Below are 18,922 nucleotides of genomic sequence, written 5' to 3'. Positions count from 1 at the left end.
GGGTAGATGGTCCAGCCTAACAGAATGGCTGACACATTCTGGAATATTCCACAGCTCTTCTAGAAAATTCAGCTTACAGCTTTCTGTGTCTCAACTGAGGATGTCAATGAGAAATTATGTAGCAAGAATCCTCTTGGGGAGCAGCATTATTTGAGCTACATTGCAGGCAAAGCAGTTGTCTCTGATAAACTATCGTCTCTGACTAACAACTTCCAGAATAGAGAATTCCTCCAACATTAATCGTTTTCCAGAAACATCCCACACCTGTTAATCAATTTAAGGAGTACCCATAACCACCATGCTTGTAAACTCAAACAAAATAAATAAATACAAACCCCCCAACAACTACAAATCAATTCTAGCTGCATGATGGATGTCCCTTCTGCACAGCCTCCACCCATCGCATGCTAGTTGTCATGAAGGCTGGAATTTCTACAGTGGTCTGAGTATAAAAAACACCAGTTAGGCTCTTTGTGAAATGGATGGTGTCTGCTTTCTTACTCTTGCTTGACTCAAAATGACTGAAAGGATTTTTCTCAGATGTTTTAAAAGCACCTGCCCTTGGCTGAAATGGAAGAGACATTCCAATCTGAAAGAGGTGGCTGTTTGTTACTGGCGGAGGGTCAGCCACTTTTGAGATTGCTTTTCCACCCACATTTGGTATCATTATGAAAGATCACATCAGTGTGAAGATGTTCAGATTCATTCAGGATCAGTATCTCCTTTACAAAGCTTTTCAAATATGAGGAAAAGAGCAAAAAAAAAGAAGAAGAAGATATCTAAAGCTCCTGCTGAGAAAAGTAATAAATTTGGGGGTCAAATTTGGATTAGAAACACAATGGGCCATATTCACACTCACGTGGTTTTAGTAATTAATTCACTTAAATTTGCTCAGCCTCAATTTCATCCTCTGTAAAATGGTGATACAGGTTAGGCATCCTAAATCTGCAAATATGAAAACTGAAATGCTCCAAACTTAAAAGTTTTGGGCATTGACATTACACTTAAAAGAAATGCTTATTGGAGCATTTCAAATTTCAGATTTTCAGATTTGGGATGCTCAACTGGTAAGCGTAATGCAAATATCCCCAAATCTGAAAAAAATCCCAAATCCATACCACTCCTGGTCCCAAGCATCTAAAATAATCAACCTGCAATGATACTTTCTTTTCAGGGTTGAGAAGTAAATAAAGAGTGTGCACAGAGATACAGGCTGCAACCTTTCTTTCCACAGGGGAAACAGCCTTTTCAGACTTTTCTATCTTTAGAAGTGATTTTAACTGAACTGTGAAATGTCATCCTGTATGTGGCTAGCCATCGTGTAGCAGTCTTGAAAATAATTTAGAATAGTCTGAAGACTATTTATTCGACTCAGTGTATTTAGAATGAATTCAGAATAAAGAGTGACTTTTAGATAAAGGGGATTCTTTTTAAAAATAATATATGTATATATTTTATGTCAGATTAATGTGAGGTTACAAACGGATTAGGTTAGATTGATTGTGTTTGTTACGTAAAGGTCAAGTGCAGCCCTTGTGCTGTTTACACCCTTCCACTGTGCCCGTTAGGTGAGAGCATACCAACCCCCTACTCTCTTCCACTTTATTCTTTGCATTATCTTCAAAATTGTCTGTTTCTACATGATGAATCACTTATCTGTCTTGGATTTTACATCTCAAGCCAATTTTAACCCCTGGGAACTTGAGTGAACATCTTCTACCTCTGCCTTTCTTGCTCCCATTCCTCCTGCTTGTGCTAATTGTATTTTGGTTTTATTTGGGGAACTATTTCTTCGCTTTTATACAACAGAATTCAAGTGCAGTTTGCTCCATTACACTGTTTCTGGGCTGGGAGAGGACCCAGGTCTTGACAGTTAGAATCACAACAATTAGAAGAGTGATGTAGGATTCCCATACTAGTATGTGATAGATTTATGGGTTTTATTAAAAAGGGGATTTTCAGGGGGTGGCGTGTGTGGCTTAAAGGAGTAGGGCACCAGCCCCATATGCCGGAGGTGGTGGGTTCAAACCCAGCCCTGGCCAAAAACTGCAAAAAAAAAAAAAAAAGATTGGGGGGCAGGGGAGATTTTCTTTCCAAGAGTAAATTATAAGCTACTACTGGGAACTCAGACATGTGATAATACAAATTGAGTTTCTGAATCCAGTTATATCTGAACCTGATAATTCGCTAGACTTATAATTACGTGAATAACCAAATTTCTATTTCATTATTTTTATTTTTGTTTTATTTTATTCTCTAACCTATGTTATGTTGAATTATTGTCCAGACATGGATGATAATTATGTAATTTGTCATTTGTCAAGTGATTATTATGCACCCAACATTGTTCTAAGTACATACGGGCTTTACATTTCATTTAATCTTAAGAAAATCCTCTAAACTAGGAATAAATATTAGTTTCATTTACAGGTGAGATGTTTTTGAGAAAACCCTTTGTATCTATTCAGCTGTTAAATGGAAGACCCAGAATCTGTTTGATTTCAGAGTTTGTTTTCTTGACATTATGATTAATAAAAAGAGGGGACGGTCTTCATATAATAAATAGTAAACATTTGGAATTTCATGTATTTATCCAGAACGTAAAAGATTACTCTCAACTATACCCTTTTCCATTCTAGGAGTGATCCCTAATTTAATATTCTGAGTTCTTCACTTAGTCTTCTGAAAAAGACTGTGGCTAACAATATTAGAAGTCTGTCAACTATAGGCTTCAGTTAACATGCGAGTAGGGAGAAAATGATCCCAGTTAAAGTCCACCCTTGGACTCCAGCAATTTCTTTCTGTGAATAGGCAAAGAGGGGTGGGGCTGGAGTGTTTATGAGAAGATGTGGGAAGCTTGTTGAATTTTCATGGTTTAAAAGCATTTGCTTTACATTATTTGGACTAATTGAAATAAAAGGTTTGAGGCTCCAGAGAGTTGACTCATTCCCGTCATCCTAGTATAGACGAATCAAGTTCCATTTGGTTGATGGTCTGTACCAAATTTCTCAGTGTTGGCTGACAGCCTCAGAAAGAACTGTCCATTTTTACAATGTGTCTCAGTGAGTCATTCCACACACATTGCCAGCATTGGTTCCCTGAGGGGGAGTTGGAAGGAGGAAGGCTTCTGGGGAGAGTGAGGGCTTAGAAGTTCACAGGAAAGAGGAAGCCATCAGCAGCACTTTATCCAGAACAAATTTGGGGCTCAGGATTCTGGCTTTCATTCCTGAGCTTCTATTGATCAGCAAGGACATCGTACTCTTGGGAGAACAATACAAATCACGTGGTTTCCAGGAGTCAAAGAAAATGGGGTTCTTTTTTTATAACTCCAGCTGAATAGTCTTTTTTTTTTTTTTTAAAGAAATGAAAGTTTATTTATTTATTTATTTGCAGTTTTGGTCCAGGGCTGGGTATGAACCTGCCACCTCCAGCATATAGGGCTGGTGCCCTATTCCTTTGAGCCACAGGCACAGCCCCCAGCTGAATAGTCTTAACAAACTACATGTGCACACACTTGTGTACATACAGTATACACACTGTGTACCTGTATATATCTAGTGAAAAAGTCTCAACTATGCACACACACATACTATGTATCTATGTATATGTATCTACTGTTCACACACGTGTATATTTACCAAAAGCAAGTGCCATGGATTCAGACAGCTCTGGGTTGTGTTATCTGACTTCAGGCCACTTAACCTCTTACCAGATCAGTTTCTTCATCTTCAAAATGCAGATTATTTTTACTTTTCATATAATTTTGTGAAGCTTAGAAATAACGTATTCTAACTATCTGCTACATAGCAAGCACTCAATAAAGAATAACTTATGGCAGTTAGAATCTGACTCTGCCATTCCCCAGTAGTTTGGTTTGGGGCTAATTACTTACTCTGTCTCACTCTTATTTTCCTAGCCCATAAAATGGAATTATAATATCACATAGAATTATTACAGGATTACGTGAGTGATGCATTTTTAGATGTTATAATTATTACTAAGCACTTTCATATAATGCATTTATAGCATTTGACGTAGTTCCTAACACATAGTACATAATGAATAAACTTTAGTTGTTAGTAGGTTAAATAATAGAAATCGCTCTTGAATGTTATTGCTCCTAAAGGACAGTGTAATCGTCAAAATTCTGTGTCTAATAACCCAGTAGTCTAAATGCTTTTGTTGTGTTCAAGCAATAGAAACCTGAGATTAATTGCTACCTTTTCTTTTACGGCTTTGAGCAGTGACTGATTGAACTTCACAAGAGTCTAATTAATTCACTAGATTCCCTTGAACTTCTCACAAGCTTAAAAAGTCTGATCTCCCTCATGGTGTTCCAGGGATGGGAAAATAACCCTAGAAAGAGTGGCTAAGGTTGAAAAAATATATGACCTGGTTCCAGATGATGTCAGCCTATGTTTTCCAGCCTGACACTCGCATTCTTGATTCTCAAGAACCTACACTTTGTCCTGCACTGAGAAAATTCACGAGGCAGTGCTTTATCTTTTCTAGTTTGCAATGAATTCTAGATTGAGTATGATTTTGAAGGTATCAAGGGAAAAAAGTCATTACGTGAGATATCAGTGTGGTCTTTTTCAGAAATATCTGAGTAACCAGTTTAGGCTTATTGTGACCTCAATAATATATGGGTTGGGACTCTGGGGCACCATGTAAGAAGTGATGGTGGCTTGAACTAGGATGATGGCATTGGTAGTAAGGGAAGAATATGGTGTATATAATGTGTTTGAGAGATAGTGTCAGTAGGACTTGCTGGAGACTTGGTTATGGAAAATGAATCAAAAGAGCAAAATATGTTGGGCATGGGATAGATGGTGGTGCCATATTCTCAGATGGAGAAGACTGAAGAAAGAATATGCTTGAGGATATGGAGAAAATCACAGTTCTGTTGGTCTGTGTTACGTTTGATGTGCTTTCTAGACATCTAAGTGGAAATGTCAAGGAAGAAATTGGAGATAAAAGTTGGGAGTGCCTTAAAGAAAGATGGAGACTTTACCTCTTTCATGTTTACATGGATGGAGCTGGAACATATTCTTCTTAGTAAAGTATCTCAAGAATGGAAGAAAAAGTATCCAATGTACTCAGCCCTACTATGAAACTAATTTATGGCTTTCACATGAAAGCTATAACCCAGTTATAACCTAAGAATAGGGGGAAAGGGAGGGGAGAGAGGGGTGGAGGGAGGGTGATTAGTGGGATTACACCTGCAGTGCATCTAACAAGGGTAAATGTGAAACTTAGTAAATGTAGAATATAAATGTCTTAACACAATAACTAAGAAATAAGAAAAAGCCAGGAAGGCTGTGTTAACCGGTGTGATGAAAATGTGCCAAACGGTCTATAAAACCAGTGTATGGTGCCCCACGATCGCATTAATGTACACAGCTATGATTTAATAAAAAAAAAAAAGTTGGGAGTACAAGGTATAAATCTGGGAAGGAGATTTTGGAAACATCACTCCCTCAAGTAATGTGTTCTCCATTGAGCTGTATTCTGGGAGGAAAACAAATAAGATATGGTCAGAGAAAACTGGTAAAGAGAAATCACAGGAAAAGAGAATGAAGGGATTGAGAGAAAACCTCATAGCAAGAAAGGATTTGCGTGTCACACACCCTCTGACTAAGCTTATAAAACATTCATGGCATCGTGTCACACACTTTTACACATAATATCTTGTGCAGTGCTCACCAAAACCTGTATTACTCCTGAAAAAATTGCGGCTCATGGGGTTTGTGTAACTTATTTATGTATTATAGCAGTTAGCTATGTGTGGATAGAGCTGAGCAACTCCAAACAAAATCTACTTGATCCTAAAATCTATATTCTGAATGGACAACACATTTATTCCTCCATGTCAGAGAAATGACATTATTTATTAACAATGAAGAAGGAACAAGACTTAAGAAAGAGACAGATTTTTCTTGGCCTGCAAGAAGCCTGTCCATGGAGCTTCTGTGTATTCTGTCTGCAAAGTACACATCTTATTTGGAGATAGAGGCGGAAGAGTAAAAAGAAGACAGACAATTCAAGATAGGGTTACTTGTTAAAAATATTCTTAGTAAAGCATCACAAGAATGGAGAAGCATGAATCCTATGTACTCAATTTTGATATGAGGACAATTAATGACAATTAAGGTTATGGGGGGGAGCAGAAAGAGGGATGGAGGGAGGGGGGTGGGGCCTTGGTGTGTGTCACACTTTATGGGGGCAAGACATGATTGCAAGAGGGACTTTACCTAACAATTGCAATCAGTGTAACCTGGCTTATTGTACCCTCAATGAATCCCCAACAATAAAAAAAATAATAAAAAAAATAAAAAAAAAAAGATCAGAGGTTTGGGTTTAAAAATATATATATATATATATATATGTATATATCTCCTTGTACTACATTATTTATTTCTTTTTGTTTTGGTTCCTAAAAATACTCCTTTTATTTCCCTTGAAAATTTTCTAATAGATACTACATGTATGGATTAAAATAGCCCTTCCTCCATCCTTTGCAGCCAACTGTGGTTTACATTTAGTTGTTCCATACTCTCTGCATGCTGGGATATTTTGTTCTGATTCTTTGACAGTATTTCTTCAAGAATTCACTGCATACTTAGTTGGAAATATGCAATGGGTGTGATTCTTTCAGGCACAATTGGATCCAGGTTTTTAAGTACTAATGTCTGGGTTCTCTTTCTGTTCCCAACTCCAGGATGCACATAAATCACTTGGCTTCTTTTGCAGACAGGTTTTAGTCATGTGCTGGTTAGATGGTGCCTGGTATGCACAGCAGTCTTTATAGTACAGATGATGGAAGCAGAAACAGACTACGTCTCTGTGTCCACATATCATCTCTTACCAAGGGACTCTCGTTTTCCCTGCTTGCATCACATGCCCATGCCAATCACACAGGAAGATGAGTAGCCAGACTTGAGTCTGATCTGGCTTTCCCCTGCATGTATGAAGTAGGCAAGCTCCTGGGATTTACAGTTTCATCAGTACCATATGCAGCAGAGGAGAGCAGTCTCCCAACATGAAAATAGCAGAGATCTGTTTCGATGCTTAGGTTGGATGGAGGCCATTGCTGTTGTTGTTAATACCACTGCTGCTATTTTTATTCCACTCTAGGGTGGTATTTGAAGCCACACAGGAAAACCTGAGAGGAGCAGCAGGTCTCTGGTTTGATTATTGACGTATAGAGCCTTGTTTTGCCCTCTTTTAATGAGAGTTGCATGGATCCTGAGTTCCAAGTAGCTCTGCAATCAGCTTCTGAGATCTTATCAGAAGAATGACAAGTCAATTTGGAAAACAGACCCTTTGAAATGCCTGAACATATTCAATCCTCTCTATGACCGAATAATTTAACTTTCTTTTTAAATCCAAGGCCAGTTGTATAGAGAAGCCATTCCTTTCCTTCCTGAGTCTAGGAAGGCAAATCTGGCTTATTATGTCTGCAGGATTCAGTGCCCACATAATGATTGCTTTTTGATTTAACTTTTGTGATTTTTCTATATGATCAGCTAGCAAAAGGGGTAGTAATTTAGGATAGAGTTTACAAACGTGATACACACAGCTCTCAAGAATTATAGTGTTTGGCCTGAAAGTATGTTTCATCAAGTATGTGCAATGTTTAATAATTGGTCAGTAGTCAACATTTTAAAAACGGGTAATTTCACATTAAAAAATCCACAGTTCTAGCTTATTGGAAAATGAGGCAACTCTGTGGGACATAGAGCTGTTAGGAATGCATTCTGTTTCAGGTAACACAAGATTGAACCACAGGGACATTTACCGCCCCTCAACAAAGAGTCTGAATGGGATTTGCCTAGGCTTCATTTGAGAGCTTCACACTGGTATCCTCAATCTTTTGCTGCCATCCTCAATGGCTGTTTGTTGCTGCTGTTATTGTTAATCCCTTATCATGTGAGTGAGGAGGGAGAGGAGTCATAAATGGAAGTGCTCCTTGCCCATCTATCTTTGTTTTTCAGGAAGAGAAACCTTTTCCAGAAGCCACCTATTGTCTTTCCTTGGTTCTTATTGGCTAAAGCTGAGTCACATGGGTAGCCAGCTGCCAGCAAAGGACAATGGGATTACTATGATTTGTTTACATCAGTCTTTCTCATCCAGGGCTGGGGAAACTATCACTGGAACAAAATCAGGTTCTATTATCAAATCAGGAATGAAGTATGTGTGGGAATCAACAGAGCGTGACACACGTTTGTCTCTAACTATCACAATCCTCTTCACCGTCTGTGGCTGTGGTCTAGCCTTGGCCACCTCTCCTCACTTGCTTTACCTGAATCATCCTTTCAGGTGTCTGTGTTTGGGACCCTAGGCCCAGAATCACTCACATCAGCATCGTGGTGCTGATCTGGTTCTGGCAAAACAAGATACCTGATTTGTTGGTTCAGAAGAACCAACAGATTTGTTGGTTCAGTTGTCTGCATTGAACAATACCAGCTATATAACCAAAGACACCACAAATACTTTCTGTAATTTACTTAAATGTAAAATGAGGGTATTTAATTAGATGATTTAAGATTCCCAAAATCTAGTTATCTGGTATCTAGTGGCACTTACATTAGTACCTGGTATCTGGATACTTTGTCTTTTTTTAGCCTTTAAAACCTTCAAAAAATGAGTTGTGATAAAAGAATGTCTTCCTTATACACCCTAGAAGAGTGTTTTTCAGCCTTTTTTATCTCATGGCATACTTGAACCTACAGTTAAATTTCCATGGCACACTTAAATTATGTTGATCTGAAAAATAGCAAAAAAAAAAAAAGAATATATTTACTTGTGCTTTGAATTTCTTTTCAAAATAATTTAATTAATGATCTTTAAAATTTTTCATGGCTCACTAGTGTGCCATGGCACACCAGTTGAAAATCACTGCCCTAGAATATTGTCTTGAGTTGTAGGAATCTTTCCTCTAGGAATTTCCTACTCCTCATTTAATTTTTCCTCATGCTAGAAGCATCAGAAAGTGAGAAGGCAGGGAGAGGGTTATATGTTATGTTTGGGGGAAATATTTTGGTTTTTAAAACAAGGTTGGGATCCAAAAGATAATTTAGAATATAAAAGCCATCAGTGAGACAATTTGAGTAAAATTGTTCCTAGGCTTCAAATAAATTTATTTGTTCTGATAACAAGATTAAACCTCTGAAATTTTATTGGGTGACAATTATTTAACATGAACAACTACAGATGGTCTCTTTATTCATGTTGAATACATTATTCATAAAACCACACTATATCTTTCCCCCGTTGTTTTAAGACACCATCAATTGATTAATTTTTTTTCACATAGACACAAGGTAAAATCATTTTTATAGAATTTTAAAAGAACTTACATTCAAGTAATGAGTGCTTACTGTATGTCAGTCAGCACTCGATATGTAGTAATATATATGTGTAAGATAAATGAAGTTAAAACCAATAGGAAAAAGGAGTCTGATCTTCCACACCAACACAGACAAGGGGTCAGCAAGGTGGTACGGCTGAGGGGGAAACAACTGGGCATTAGAATCAGGTCACCTTAGGACTGAATCTCAGTTATGTCATTTGCCAGTTGTGTGACATTAGGCCAATCACTTAACACTTTTTAACAGGAAAATAAGACCCACTCCTCTAAGTTGTTGAAAAATAAAAACAAGTCATGAATATTAAGTCCTTAGCTCAGCACCTGGCACAAGATGAGGGCTCAATTGATATTAGCTGTTGACAAAAATCTGTTGATTTTTGTTCCATTGTTAACAATCACCCATAACTCAGTGGCTTGCAATAATAAACATTCGTTTTTCTTGCCCAGTGGCCTGAAGGTAAATGGGAAGACTCTGTATCATGCTGCACCTTGACTGGACTCGGTTCACTGGAGCTCTGTATGGGTTCAGTTCTGCTCATTCTCAGTGCCTACCTGGGAACATTCCTCTTATGATTAATGGCAGGAGAGCAAGAGCAAACAAAAACCCACGGACAAGGGGAGGCTGCCCCCTTACTTCACACCCACATTTTATTGGTTGGACTGAATCACATGGAGAGGCTCTATGTCAGTGGAGCAGAAAAGTGTTTCACTTAAAATGGCATGAAGGAAAGGAAATAAATATTTCCTGGAAATAATCTCATTTATCACAATGTGAAAAGTTGGGGTCCAAGTAGAAGACTATTTCACGTGTCCACTGAACTATACTCAAATACATTTCCTTCTGTTTCACAGCGTCACCCCCAAACCCAATACCACTGATATATTTGTGCATGTCTGTATTTTTTCCCCATGTGTTAATGACTTTTGTTTGCCTTGAATTAATTCACGAGGCAATGGGAATAATGTGCTGCCTCCCCCCAGGGGTATTTATATGTTAAATAAAGCTCTGCTGGAGGGAGAACAAGTAACCATAGGGGTTAAATGAGTAATGCTGGTGTGTTTTGGTGCTATGACCAGTGAGTATAGGGGCAGAGAACTTTGTTGACCATCACTCTGATTAATGAAACCCAAGGCCATGTGGAAAGACTCAGTAACAGACCAAACAAAGCTCCGTTGTTAGAAAGGTAACCCTCTGTAGTGTTGCCAGGGTAGTAAAATGCTTATTAGAAAATTTCTCTCTAACTGAATCTCCTGGGCCTCTTGGGCTGAGAGGAGTCCTTGAAAGGAATATTTATTTGACATCTTTGGGTTGCTTATTTAATTGGAGTCACATATCTTCCCTGAGGCCATTTATAAATTGTACCACATTTCCATTGAATACAGTTTCTATACATAGGCTGTGTGTTTGAGTTAGCATTTGTAACTTTCCTTTGTGAACTTAGGTAGGTATTGTCCTTAAAAATTAACAGAAAATTCTTGTCACCAAGTAGCTGTTACCATTGTTTTTGCTGTGGTATTATTATGTTAGTTTATAGACTTTACCATAAATGTGTTTCTAATAATCTTTTAAAATTGTTTTGAGTCAAGGTTACACTCCATCACTCAGGCTGGAGTGTAGCAGTGAGACAATCGTTCATTATAAGTTCAAACCTGGCCTCATGATCCTTCCCCTCAGCCTCCTGAAGTGCTGGGATTATAGGCATGCGCCACCACACCCAGCTTTTCCCATGATATTTTCAAGCCAAATCTCTGATAAGGGCAGACTATCAAGGACTTTTATACCTTTTTCATATACAACCTCCATTTCAGCAACCTCAGTGTTTCCTGGGATAGTCTACTTTATTACTATAGAATGATTTTGTCAGTGCACCAAACTACACAATTGGTCTGGTATTAGCCCTGAAGTTGTTTTTTTTTTTTTTTTTTTTGTAGAGACAGAGTCTCACTGTACCGCACTCGGGTAGAGTGCCGTGGCGTCACACGGCTCACAGCAACCTCTAACTCTTGGGCTTACGCGATTCTCCTGCCTCAGCCTCCCGAACAGCTGGGACTACAGGCACCCGCCACAACGCCCGGCTATTTTTTTGTTGCAGTTTGGCCGGGGCTGGGTTTGAACCCGCACCCTCGGCATATGGAGCCGGCGCCCTGCTCACTGAGCCACAGGCGCCGCCCAGCCCTGAAGTTTTACATCACTCAGAAGATTGTGGTTTCACAGATAGTATTCTGCAACTCAATTATGTTTGAATTGCTTTGTTACAAACTTTAATATGCTTTGTTCTTTTTTTTTTTTTTTAGATCATAACTGTGTACATTACTGCATTTATGGTATACTATGTGCAGATTTTATATACCATTTGGAATGTTTACATTGAACTGGCTAACATAGCGTTCACCTCACTTAGTTGTTGTTGTGTGTTGTTGATGCTGTTAGTTGTTGTGTTTAGACATTAACATGCTTTGTTCTTTGCCACAAAGCTAGATGACATTTCAAGAACATTCCTTCTAAGAGTTTACTATTTTACTCTCCAACGATTCGTCAATTCTGCATTAGATCCATGATGCATATGGATTTAGTACTTCAGTTATTTATGTTTAAGTGACCCTGAAAGTTGACGCCTAAAAGGAATTTTTAATTTCGCTAAGACACGAATATAACTGTGTGGAGAATGAGTCACCTAGCCAGTGAGCGAGCCTCACTGAGCGCTCAGTATGGTCTATCTATTTCAAAGGGCTTTGTTGTTCTCAACTTATTTTTTGCAGAAAAATTGGTTTCTTCATGTAATTATTATTATTATTATTATTATTTTTGCAGTTTTTGGACGGGACTGAGTTTGAACCTACCACCTCTGGCATATGGGGCTGGCGCCCTACTCCTTTGAGCCACAGGCACCGCCCCTTCATGTAATTATTTTAAAGGCTTTTTAAAAAAGAAATATCTAATGTATATTGAGCATTTATGAAGTACCAGACACTTTACTAAGTGCTTAAAATAAGTCATCACATGAAGGGTACTGTCCTTATGCCATTTTACAGGTAAGAACAAGGCTCATGAAAGTGAGGTCTTGTCAAATGCACATAGTACTAGGTGTTGGAGCTAGGATTTGAATCTGGGAAGCTAATGGCACAGCCCAACTCATTATCCACTCCCCTCCCTTTCCATCCCCTGGCGTGGATGATGGACAAGAAAAGGTTTCAAAATTGTGAGCTCACATCTGAAAATTTTTACGTGTATAGGAGACATCAAAGAAGGGACTGTTATACTTAGGAGTGAGTTAGTTCCTATTATGAAAACAAGAAAAAATGATTTGTGAAATTTTACCAGTGACTTCTCCAGCCAGTATTTATTCTAATGGCTTCGTAAATGACTTCAGTCTCATATTTATAGAATCATTAAAGACTGTGGGAGTTATTTATAGTTTCTCAATTATGCTTCTTTTCATATTTGTGGAGAAAAACAAAATTTGAAGAGATATATTTGAGAGTTTGGTGGTTTTCAAAGGACTTGGAATATATCCCTCTGGGCTGTAAGGGCTGTTGTGTTACCGTGACTATTTATAGTTTTATACTGTTGGGTTTTCCTGCACAGAGGTGACTATAGATGTAAGACATCTAACACAAGGAATATAACATAACATTCCTCACAACTTACAATGGTCCTGTATTATACCTAGAACTTGGAGAATCACAATTTAATATTCACCCTTGAGTCTTGAAGGTATCATATGCAGCCACAGAAGTAGGGTAGGTGAGCAGGGTTGCTGCTCTTGTGTTTACACTTTGGAGGGGTAACCAGGAAAGGACAGCTGAACTTGTAGAATTGGGAGCAGAAGCTTCCTAGTGGTAAGATAGAGATGGGGAATAATATCCTCCCAAAATGATGCTTTCCCACAAACTTTCAATGTTCATGTGATGGCTGTTAGGGCAATAAAGAACATATTTTACACAAGGCAGCAAAGCAGCAAGACCATGAGATACTGAGTAGTTGAAGGCTGGCACCTTTTATGCAAGCCTGCTATTTCAGCAATCCTTAATCATTTATCAACACTTCCAGCATGGTCCTTAGGCTCTAGGGTTCCCTTTCTTCTGGCTCCAGTAGCTAATATTTTCTTAAAGGGTCAGTATTATTTTTCTCCCATTGCATGAAATCTTGGTAGGGTGTCATTCTAGATGTTCTGCTGTCCCCTTGTTAAGAGGTGGGCCTGAAACTCAAGTTGGACAGCTGATTCTTACCCAGGATTCCTAATCCTCAGTGAAATGACATGATGAAGGGCAGCAAAAATACAGCAACTGGCTCATCCCAACACTAGTGTCTGATGAGTTTGTCAATTTGTACGTATTTTCAGAATTCCCACAGCAGAACTAACTTCTAATATTTCCCCTCCAACTTTTCCCTTAGTTGTGAAAGTTTTCTCCAGTCCTGTCAATCAATTTTTCTGTTGCTTGCAAACTAAAAATTCTGACTGCAACAGTTGGTTTTGTTACAACTAAATGGCAAAAGAATGGATGTAAAGATACAATTCCTGAAAATATCTAATAAGTGGTTTCAGAAGAGTAGGACCTATCTAAAATTCTCAGGAAACACACAAGCATACAGCAAGATTGCTTTCAGGAGCTTTTCGACTAGATGTTTTCTTCTACAAGACAACTGAGGTCTGAATTGTAGAGCTGAAAACTTTTAAAACTTATCTCTCCCTGATGGCTATAGCAAGAACAGAGAACAGAAACCCTGAGTGTTGTTTTTTTTTTTTTTGAAAAAGCTCTTTTAGTGACACACACGTATGCACACACACGCACACACAATTTAACTTATCCTCCAGCCTTCATCTCTGAATACTGATTTTTTTCCTTCTTTCTTATGTGTTTATTCAACAAGTATTTTTCTTTTCTTTTTCTTTTCCTATCAGGGGACAAAGCATGGAAGTCACTGTTTATCCTTCCGGTTGTTCTGAAAGCCCATGAAACATTTTGGAGGCTAATCAATAGAATTTGAAATGGGATGATCTCCATGGCCAGCAGACTGCCATAAATAGAAACATTCTGCAATTATCATCAGAATGATTTGTTACCATTTGAAAGTAGATGAAGAAGGGAGATGCAGTTACCCATCAACATTCAAATCCCAAGAAGCAGTTTTCATCCACTCTTTTTTGGAGTAAATCTTTGGGTCTGGCTGCTTTTTGCTGGGCTTTTTCCACTCTTCCTTATTTCTATTCATGCTTGGATGCATTCTGCATAATAAACACACTCTTTGCACTTTCTATGACTATTTTAGTACAATAACATTTTAATATCAGGCTGTTCCTTCCCCACATCCTTCTATTTCACATCATTTGTGCTGAGTGTGTTTTTCAGAGTTACTGGTAATAATAAAAGTAACACAAATGATGTCTCCATCCTCTGCTTGATAGCTGAGGGCATGTGTACCAGTTTGTCTGTTAGAGATCTTGAGGAATCCATTCTAATTTAAGCCCTGACATGATTCTCTAGATACTTGTCTAAAGCAACTTCTTTGATGATGTAATCTGAGGGCAATTGTCAGTACTTACACTATTTCTAAGAACAATGATAAGTGTAGAACATAACTTCTAAAATTAGACATGTACTGTACTGGTGCTCACTTTGGGCTTAAAGTGAGACAAAGATTAATTTACAGATCATTTATACAGGAAGTGACAGGAATCACTAGAAGAGTGAATGTGAGAAGACATAGGGAAGAAAGGCAGAGAAGGGAAATGTCACAGCAGGTTTCCACTGCAGACAACGCTGCAGTAGAAACCTTCATACCTTTGGGGAACTTTGAGAGACAGGGTGGAACATGACTTGAGTATCCCAGTGGAACAGAAAGACGCTGAGACATTTATAAAATCCCCATCTCAGGCTGTTTGAGGGACGCCCTAGGGTCATTGATTCTGGACAATTCCTCCTGTGTAGGGCAAGTATGCTCTCATGGCCAGACAAAAATCCCTCAGTCAGAGGCACAGGTGTTCATGGAGACACTCTTCATTGCACAGAGATTGGCTCCAGAGGGACATGCAGAAAATACTGATAGCTTCTGCTGTGTCTTGTCACATGACCATAAAGGATAATTTGTCTGCCTGGCAATCTCCAAGGTGTAGAAATTAGAGTTGGTGCTTTACAATAGGCCATATCAGGTGCTGCTTATACAGCACAGTTTGAAGGGGAAGGCATCCTTGCTCCAACATTTCTTCTTTTCAGATTTTCGATGATTCCAGAAATGTAGCCGGTAGAGAATAATTCCTTTGAGTTAATCCAGTGGGACTCAAAGTAAGATCTCAAAGCATCTTCATCAGAATCACTTGAGAGTGGTTTATAAATTCCTGGGTCTTAGTCTGTTGAATCAGAGCTTTAGGTTTGGACTTGGGGCACAGAAAACAGCTCCAAGAAATTTTATGAACTCCTTAAATTTGGAAATAACTTGAGTTTTTGCCCCCTTCCTCATGACCTTAAATTTTTAAAAATGAAAATACTTGTTTTTCTATTACACTACAAATACATAGGGTGGCGCCTGTGGCTCAAGGAGTAGGGCGCCGGTCCCATATGCCAGAGGTGGCGGGTTCAAACCCAACCCCGGCCAAAAAAAAAAAAATAATACAAATATATACTCAAAATATTTATAAACTATGTCTGCCATTTTTTGGCCATTGTTTTGTTTCTTATTTATTATATCCTTATTGATATATAACAGTTGTATGTATTTGGGGGTACATGTGATATTTTGATACCTGTAATACAGTGTGTAATGATCAGATTGGGGTAACTGGGATAGTCATCACCTTAAACATTTGTCTTTTCTGTTAGGAACATTACAATTCTCCTCCGGCAACTTTGAAATATACAGAAAATTATTGTTACTGTAATGTTCCTCCTGTACTATCAGATACTGCAACTTATTTCTTCTAACTGTGTGTTCGTACCCCCTACATGCCTGTGTTACTTCACCTCTCTATTTGTAGAGCTTCCCTGCCACATAGTGCATGTTCAATAGATATTAGTCAAGTGAGTGAATGCTCATTATAGAAACTAGAATGCAAGGATTCTTGGTGATTGAGTGACTCATACTTCAGTGCGAAAAAAAATTCATCAACTCTTTTCCTCTAAGGAAGGAGGAACAGATGCAATAATAGAACACTGGGAGCCAGAGGGAAGGAATGGATAAAAATGGAACAAGGATTAGTCTTGCCAGCTACAAGATTATCCATCTGCAAAATAAGGATGCAGTCAGCACCTGATGTTTTTGCTTGCCTAGTGTCCAGTCTTTTGTCATTGGATATTCCACCTTGATATTCTTTAGGGGAAACATACCTCCTCCATGCATGGTCCAAGTTGCTTGTGAAAGCCCAACTTAAAGCTGGTCAATGACTTTATCTTATCTCCCTCCTCACAAGAGATTGACATGAATGGAATGAGCTGTGCCCCAACTGAGAACAAGCAGAGTTTAATTCAATAAGAGACAAAAGATCTACTTTCTCAAATTTATAGAGAAAAAAACTGAATATGTGTTGATTTTGTTTAAATGGTAGGATATAGGTCTGTAGCTGAGGGTGGTTATCTCTACCACCACAGGCAGTGTGGCTACTTAAGAATGAAACCAAAAGAAAAGGAATGAGGCCCAAAAGTTGGGGTAAAATAGAATTTGTTATGACTTTGTTGGAGTTCCTGGACCCAGTCATGACTGAAGCTTCAATAGCTGGCACGATTTGCCACTTACATCAACTTTGGTGATTTATTTTGTCACTGGAAGAAAAAAGTTCTGACAGATAAAGCAAGTTCAAAACTAACTGATTTCCAAGGAGATGATCATTAAATGGCTATGGTTGTTGAAAAGAGTTGAGCCTGAACCATTGCTCTATCATTTTCTCTTTGGATAAAAATAGACCTGTGACTTAGGGCTTCTAATCCTCAATTTCCTCAGTATTATGAAGAACCTAGAATATCACTTACATCATTGGGTTGTAATTATATACATGTCACGAGTAGTCTTGTGGGCAAAGACTCATACGTGATAGGAATTATTCGGTAAGTTTCTTTTAGGTAAATTTTTGTAACTTTGCCCTAAAAAGGCCACTGAGTATTACAAAAACTTCCATTAAATACTATTGCTTATGGCTTGAAAGCATGTTACATACTGAAGGGTATTTTTTTCTGAGATTGTACAAGACTTTGGGCAAGTTATTATTGAGAATTAAATATTTTTCCTTCTAAGAAGTAGTCCAAAGCCTGTAAGACATGGTAGTCAGGACAAGGTCTGGTGAATATGGTGGATGACAGAGAGCATGTTTGAGGCTTCCAGGGACGTTTTTGCCTCTTGCAAGGTATTTGATGCTCAATATGAGGAAATAATAGGGAAAGTGTGGAGGTGACGCTTGCAGCAGATTGTATTTTTCTAAAGATTGCCACAATAATACTTCCCATCCCACAAACTCTTCAACACCGTGGCCTTGCTTCTCTCATTGAGAGGTAGTGTCTCATTCCTCCCTCTTGAATCTAGGTATTTCTTAGTGATTCACTTGTACTATAGAATACAGATAAAAGGTGACCCTTGTGACTACTGAGGCTGAGAATATTATTCTTCAGATGCTGCCACTTGGGACACCATCTTTCAGAACCCAGGGGACAGGCTTCAAGAAGCCCAGGCCACATGAGGAGCACACATGGAGGTGCTCAGGCCCCCGGTCCCAGCTGAGCCCAGCCTTTGATTCATCCCAGCTCGCATGCCAGGCATGACTGAAGGTGCTGCTGGACGATGCCAGTCCTTAGACATTAGCGTCAACCCTCAGCCCCAAATTTCTTAGCTGGGGCCCTAGAAGGTACAGGTAGAGAGGAGCTGGCATACTGTGCCATTTCAGTGTTCCTGAAACACAGAATCTGTTTTTTTTTTAAACCATTTATATTGGAATGGTTGTTAATTGGTGATAAATACCTGGAATATAAGAAATAGTATGACCATTAGGAAGTATCCTTGAGAATCGAAGTCATTCAATTCTGGCTAAAGCTCTGTCAAAAAGCACATTTTTATGGTGGCAAAAATTAAACAAACTAATAGAAAAAACCAACAAAAACCATCAGAATAGAACTCAGAACTTGGTTGCCAGACTTGGAAGTATATTTGATAATAATCAATCAAAATTTACTCACTTCCGGGATAGAAAACCACCCAAAAAGTTGGTGTCATGATGAAAAGAGATCCTGTTTTGAAACCAGGACATCTAAATCCATGCTTAGATGCACGATCTAACAAGCAAGGTTGTATGGCATGGTGGTTAAGAGCTGGAGGTCAGCCAGACTTGGGCTCATATCCTTCCACCAACCCTGTCAGCTGAATAAGTACTCCATATTTTAACTATTATGTTAAAATAATTGTGTTAAATATTATGTTTGAAGCCTCTTTCAGATTCTTTAGAATTGAGATAATTTTCAATAAACAAGAATGATATTCCATGTTCAAGCAGAATTAGAATTCCAAATAAAGCTGGAATCCAGCTAAGGTGCTCACACCTGTGATCCCAGTACTTTGAGCACCCGAGGCAG

Source organism: Nycticebus coucang, chromosome 8, assembly GCF_027406575.1.
Source record: "Nycticebus coucang isolate mNycCou1 chromosome 8, mNycCou1.pri, whole genome shotgun sequence".
NCBI lineage: Eukaryota > Metazoa > Chordata > Mammalia > Primates > Lorisidae > Nycticebus > Nycticebus coucang.
The sequence above is the reverse complement of the archived record's forward strand: the minus strand, read 5'-3'. Positions refer to the sequence as shown.